The 6,945-nt window shown below is 34.4% G+C and overlaps 1 pseudogene; it reads right to left on the bottom strand.

The window, feature by feature from the left end:
* Positions 1–4,786: 4,786 nt before the first annotated feature.
* Positions 4,787–4,905, bottom strand: LOC118607577 (annotated as a pseudogene).
* Positions 4,906–6,945: the final 2,040 nt, after the last annotated feature.

The raw sequence follows: 6,945 nt of genomic DNA, 5'->3' as shown, positions 1-6,945 counted from the left end.
AAACTAGGCAGTAGTAGCCAAGTGGATGAAATTTCATGGTTTATACAAATAGTTACCAGTGATTTACCTGCAATTTACGGGAAAGTGTTTTCCTAAAGGTTTGGTTTTAAGTCTTTTATTTTGTAACATTTACATGACTTAATGTAACATGGAAAATAGAATAGAAATCATAATCTCAGCATTTTAAGATGAGAACATTTATCATTTAGATCCATCAACTCTAGTACCTGTTATTACATTCAACAAATCTTTAGGAAGCACTTATTCTAGGCCAAGCCCTGTGCTTGAACTTGAAAGAAACTCCCTGTGGCACTTCCATGCTCGTGGTGGATGCAGACAGAGTGATGCCACTCTCCATAAGGGCAAGCAACATTCACTGAGTGCTGACTGTGCACCTGGCACAGTTTGAAATGGCGTATATGTACTGACTCATTTAATTCTCACCAAAGCCCTATGAGGTAGGCACTGCAAATCTTTATAGGTGCATCATCTCGGGCACAGAGATGGATTCATTACAGTGCCCAGCGTTACACAGCTAGTAAGCATCAGCCAGGATTGGAACCCAGGCTGTCTGCTTCCTGAGCTACACTGACTTTCAATAATTAAATAATCTTGTAGAACAAAGGAAAATTGTAACTATTCTGGGAGCTAAGGAGGAGTGGTTCATGGCATTATTAAGCATATTTTAAAAAGAAATTACCCAGGTAAAAGGACAGGGGAGGCTCACTAGGGTAGGGATGGTTAGCATGGCATCATGAAGGCAGAGTAGGCATTAACTATGTGAAAAGGGGCTAGAGACGTAATTTAAACGGAGGAAACCTCTCTTGACAGAAAGGAGCAAGGGAGAGATTCAAGAAACTCACCACTAAAAAAAAAAAAAAAAAATGTGAAACAGAAAGAGTATCTTTATATTTCTGATTCCAGTTTGCAAACATTCTCACGTTTGCTCTTGTGTTTAATGCTCGCATCTACCTGTGGTAGGTTTAAAGACTTAAAATGATTTAACTAAGGCCAAAGATAGGAAGTAGGAAGTCTGCAGCTAGAACCCATGTCTCCTGATTGAAATTCCCATATCCATTTCAACAAACCACGGTGGCCCAGAAAAGGAATAAAGCTACATGTGGAGGGCATGTGTGAGTATGGCAGAAGGGAGAGGCACACATGGCAAAGATTCGGGTTGATCAGCAGCAACTGGTAACATATATTTTATCTGGATGTAAAAATGAAGTACAATTTAAAATCAGAGCCAAGACATAGTATGAGAATTGGCAGAACTCAAACACAGCTCGTAATACTGATGTCAGGGTGGGCTGCACAGCTTCAGGAAGGTGCAAAGAACAGAAAATGGGAGGTAAAATCAAAGACTTTGGGTTCTTTAGAAGAAAACTATCCAACGTTGCTTATCAAAAACATTATATAACGGATAATAGCCAGCTTAGTTTTTATTATCGTCTAGAAAGCAGAAAAATTTTATACCAGCCTTGCAAACAATTTTCCATTTCCTGGCGAGAAACAGAGACACCCTGAGACCAAATACCTCAAACAACAAAATTGTAAATTATTTATGCTTGGGTCCAAAATCCTAACAGTGATTCTCTTTCCTATTCTAGATTTACATGTTTATCTTTTACCTAATCTAATCTTAAGTTATTTTTAAAATCTTCCAAGCATGGGTCGTGATTGGGCTCAGGAAAAGCTAGTTAAGGATTAAAATGAGACAAAAAGACATCCAACAAAATAAAGCCAGAGATAATATATACAGGGGGCAGTCCATAGAAGGATAATTGAAAGTAGTGGAACACTTTTGACATTATCCAGTGTAATTACATTTAGCTATTTACCAGCTCTCCCCAGAAGCTGCCCTCTTAATGAGGCTACTAATGAGCGGGATCCCTGTAGTCAAAAATGTCTGCTTATGGGAGGTTATGGGAGGAGACGAGGCATAAATATCAGACTGAGAGCTCCCGTACTAGATTATAAACTCCTTGAGGGCAGAGACCGTTACAGTCACCTTTATGTAAACTGTAGTACCCAGCATCAGGTGTTAGCACATGAAAGAGGTCAATAAATGCTTGTCACTTGTAATTATCATTCCCTTTCTTCTTTCCCTTTTTATCTACCTTTTCATTGTCATTACCCCATCAATGTAAAAGATGTATCACTCTCCTCTTTTCATGTCTCTGACACATGTCTTACTATCTGACAGTAGACCCACAGGTACCATTTAACCTTGCTAGTACAAGCAGAACTAAGCCAGAAATATATCTTCATTCTCAGGGATGTTAAACCCTGACATGAATTGATGTGGAAGATTGTGAAATTATTTCCCCAGGAAGTCTTTGAAAATACAGTATGTCTAGAATGATTCAGGTGTAAAGATCTACCTATGATACATAGTTTAACATTCTTTGTACATATACATATGTACATACACTTTTTCCTTATTATAAAGTTATCCATGTTCTTTGCAGAAAATTTTTGCAATATAGGAAAGTATAAAGAAAATAATCATCACCCATAATTACACCATTTAAAAAGAGCTACAGTTAGCATTTTGTTCTATTTTTTTAATGAATCAATGCATAATTAATCATTCAATAAACTATTTGCTAAGCGAAATAAGCCAGACAGAAAAAGTTGAAAATCACGTGATATCATTTATATGTGGGATATAAAACTAAAAGCAACAAATGAATAGGACAAACAGACTCATGGACATGGACTATAGACTAGTGGTTACCAGAGGGTAGAGGGTTCGGGAGGAGGGAGGAAGTAGATTAGGTAAAAAGGGTCAGATATAGGGGAGAAGGGGAGAGTGAAGTGGGTAAAGGAGATCAAATATATGGTAGCTGAAGGAAACTGGACTCTGGGTGGTAAACACACAATAGAATATACAGATGTCAAATTATAATGTACACCTGAAAATCATATAATTGTATTAACCAATGTTACACCAATAAACTTAATTTAAAAAAAAAAACACAAATTCTCATTAGATATCTACTAACATTATATGGAGAAACAGATGATAAACAATCATCATTAAAGGAAAGTTATATAGTATAGTAGGTGTTAAGTGTATGGAAAAAAATAGTGCAGTTTGAGTAAGGTGGTCAGAGATGCTGGGACAGAGTGGAGGATATTATAATTTTAAAAAAATGGATAGAGAAAAAGTTTTATTTTGTCAATGGGATACTTCATTTTATTTAAAAATTTTATCGAAGTATCACTGACATTAAATATATTTTAGGTGCACAATGTAATATTTGATATTTGTATATATTGTGAAATGATCCTCTATAAGTCTAGTTCACATCTGTCACCATACACAATCACAAAATTTTTTATCTTATGATAAGGACTTTTAAAATTTACCTTCTTAGCAACTTTCAAATATGCAATACAGTACTATCACTATGGTCACCATGTATTGTACATTATATTCCCACGACTTATTTTTTTATAACTGGACGTTTGTACCTTTTGACCCCTTCACTTATTCTGAACACCCCTCCAGCAAATACCAATTGTTGTTTGCGTCTATAAATTTGGGTTTTCTATTTTTTTAGTTTTGACATATAAGTGAGATCATGTGGTATTTGATTTTCTCTGATGTACTTAACTTAGCATAATGTCCTCAAGGATATTCATGTCATTGCAAATGGCAAGATTTCATTTTTTATGGCTGAATAAGTATTTCATTATATATATATATATATATATTCGTCATATATATATATATGACGAATATATATATATATATATATATTCGAATATATATATATATATATATTCGTCAGAGGACACTAAGGTGGTTTGCATATCTTGGCTATTGTAAATAATGCTGCAATAAACATGAGTGTGCAGATATCTTTTTGAGTTAATGTTTTTGTTTTCGGGGGGATAGATACCTGGAAATGGGATTGCTAGATCATATGGTAATTCTATTTTAATTTTTTGCAGAACCTCCATATTGTTTTTCATAGTGGTTGTACCAATTTACATTGTCACCAACAGTGTACAAGTGTTCCCTTTTCTCTACATCTTTGCCAATGCTTACTTGGCACAACCCTGGCACGCAGGACGCCTGAGGACAATGTCTGCTGTCCATACTGTGACTGCTGCCTGTGGTCCTTACCTTGTCTCACACAATGTAGATGCCATATGCCTCTGTGTTTCTGCCTTTTTCCACTCTACCTGAACAGACTCACCACCAGGTGAGCCAGGTTAGGAGAAAAAGGGACTTGATTTTGCTTGAGCCAAGAGTGGGTGGTACCATGCCTCTTGGTTCCCCAACTTTTGACACAAGTATAATACAGGGCAGTGATTTAGAATTGATTTTAGAACAAGACAGGCCAGACAGGTTGCAGTTAGGCATTGTTGGCTGCAAAGCTTTTCCTTTGAGCTATGTCTGTTTTTATGCCAATACCATACCGTTTTGATTACCAGAGTTTTGTAATATAATTTGAAATCAAGGACCACGATCTCTCCACCTTAGTTCTTCTTCCTCAAGATTGCTTTGGCTATTTGGGGTCTTTTGTGGTTTCATTTAAATTTTAGGATTGGTTGTTCTGTTTCTGTGGGAGAGGTCATCGAGATTTTGATAGGGATTGCATTAAATCTGTAAATTGATTTGGGTAGTATGGACATTTTATTATTATTATTTTTTTAATTTTTAAATTTATTTTTATTTTTTAGGAGAGGTAACCTTGGTTGACCTCACAGATTGCAAGGACTTGTCAGCTTACAAACCCTTATTTTATTTTTTATTTTATTTTATTGTTTATGCCTGTAGCACCTGGTCTTCCTAGGTGATCTCCCATCCAAGTACTAACCAGGCCTGACCCTGCTTAGCTTCTGAGATAAGATGAGATCGGGCTTGTTCAGGGTGGCATGGCTGTAGACTAGTATGGACATTTTAACAATATTAATTTTTCCAATTCATGAGCATGGACTATCCATTTGTTTGTGTCCTCCATTTCTTTCGTTATTATCTTTTAGTTTTCAGTGTGCAGGTCTTTCACCAACTTGATTAAATTTATTCCTAGGTATTTTTTTGTGTGTGTAAGTATAAATGAGATTGTTTTCTTAATTTCTGTTTCTGATAGTTCTTTATTAAAAGTGTATAGAAACACAACAGATTTTGTATGTTAATTTTCTATCCTTCAACTTACCAAATTTGTTTATTCTTACAGTTTTTTGGTGGTGTCTTTAGATTTTTCTATATATAATACCATGTCATCTGAAAATAGTGACAGTTTTACTTATTCTTTTTGATTTGGATACCTTTTTTTTTTTGCCTAATTGCTCTGGCTAGGACTTTGAATACTATGTTAAATAAAAGTAGTGAGAGTGGACATCCCTTTCAACTTCTTTCCATTAAGTATGATGTTAGCTGAGGGCTTCTGATATATAGCCTTTATTACACTGAGGTATGTTCCCTCTCTACCCACTTCATTGAGAGTTTTTATAATGAAAAAATGTTAAATTTTGTCAAATGCTTTCTCTATATTTATTGAGATGATAGTATGATATTTTTTCCTTTTATGTTAATGTGATATATCACATTGATTGATCTACAAATGTTAAACCATCCTTGGGTTCCTGTAATAAATCCCAGTTGATTGTGGTATATGATCCTTTTAATGTATTGTTGAATTTGTTTTGCTAATATTTTGTTGAGGATTTTTGCACCTTTCGTGTAATTTTCTTTTCTTGTGGCATTGTTATCTGGTTTTGGTATCAGGATCGTGCTGGCTTCATAAAATGAGTTTGGAAGCATTCTCTTTTTTTCAGTTTTTTTGGAAGAGTTCTTTGAATGTTTGGTAGGGTTCACCAGTGAAGCTGTTTGGTCCTGAACTTTTTTTTGGTTGGAAGGTTTTTGATTACCTTTTCACTGGTAATTGATCTGTTCGGATTTTTTTTCTTCATGATTTGGTCTTGGTAGGGTATGTCTAAGAATTTATCCATTTCTTCTAGGTTGTCCAATTTGTTGGCATGTAATTGTTCAGAGTAGTCTCTTATCCTTTGTATTTCTATGGTATCAGTTGTGACATCCCTTCTTTCATTTATGATGTTGAGTCCTCTTTTTTCTAGGTGAATCTAGCTAAAGGTGTGTCAATTTTGATTATCTTTTTTTTAAAAAAAAAAAAACCTTAATTTCACTGATTTTTACCATTGTCTTTTTAGTCTGCTTCATTTATTTCTGCTCTCATCTTTACTTTCTTTCTTCTACTAACTTTGGGCTTTGTTTATTCTTTTTCTAGTTCCTTAAGGTATAAAGTTAAGTTCATCTGAGATTTTTCTTGTTTCTTGAGCTGTGAACTTTCTTCGTAGAACTGCTTTTGCTGCATTCTATAAATTTTGGTTCTTTGTATTTCAATTTTAATTTGTCTCAAGGTATTTTTCTTACTTTTCATTTACTTTCTTCTTTGACCATGTTTAGTAGCATATCATTTAATCTTCACATACTTAGGAATTTTTCAGTTTGCTTCTCGTAATTGATTTTTAGTTTCAGACCATTGTAATAAGCAAAGATACTTGATAATGATTTTAATCTTCTTAAGACTTGTTTTGTGGCCTAACATATGACGCATCTTAGAGAATTTTCCATATGAGCTTGAGAATGTATATAATGTTGCTTTTGAATGGAATATTCTGTATGTATCTGTTGATCTGTTTTACCATGTTGTTTAAGGCCCATGTTTCCTTATTGATTTTCTGTCCGATGATGTGTCCATTGATGTAAGTGAAGTATTAAAGTCCCCTGCTATTATTGTAATCCTTTCTATTTCTTTCTTTAGGTTTGTTAACATTTATTTGCTTTATATACTTAGATGCTCTGTGTTGGGTACATAAATGTTTATAAATGTTTATGTTCTTCTTTGTCTCTTACTATGGGCTTTTTTTTTTTAAGTCTATTTTTTCTGGTATAATTGTTCCTAC

Source organism: Rousettus aegyptiacus, unplaced genomic scaffold (assembly GCF_014176215.1).
Source record: "Rousettus aegyptiacus isolate mRouAeg1 unplaced genomic scaffold, mRouAeg1.p scaffold_m13_p_8, whole genome shotgun sequence".
NCBI classification, from domain to species: Eukaryota; Metazoa; Chordata; class Mammalia; order Chiroptera; family Pteropodidae; genus Rousettus; species Rousettus aegyptiacus.
Note: the sequence above shows the minus strand (reverse complement) of the source record. Positions and strands in the feature narration are given on the sequence as shown.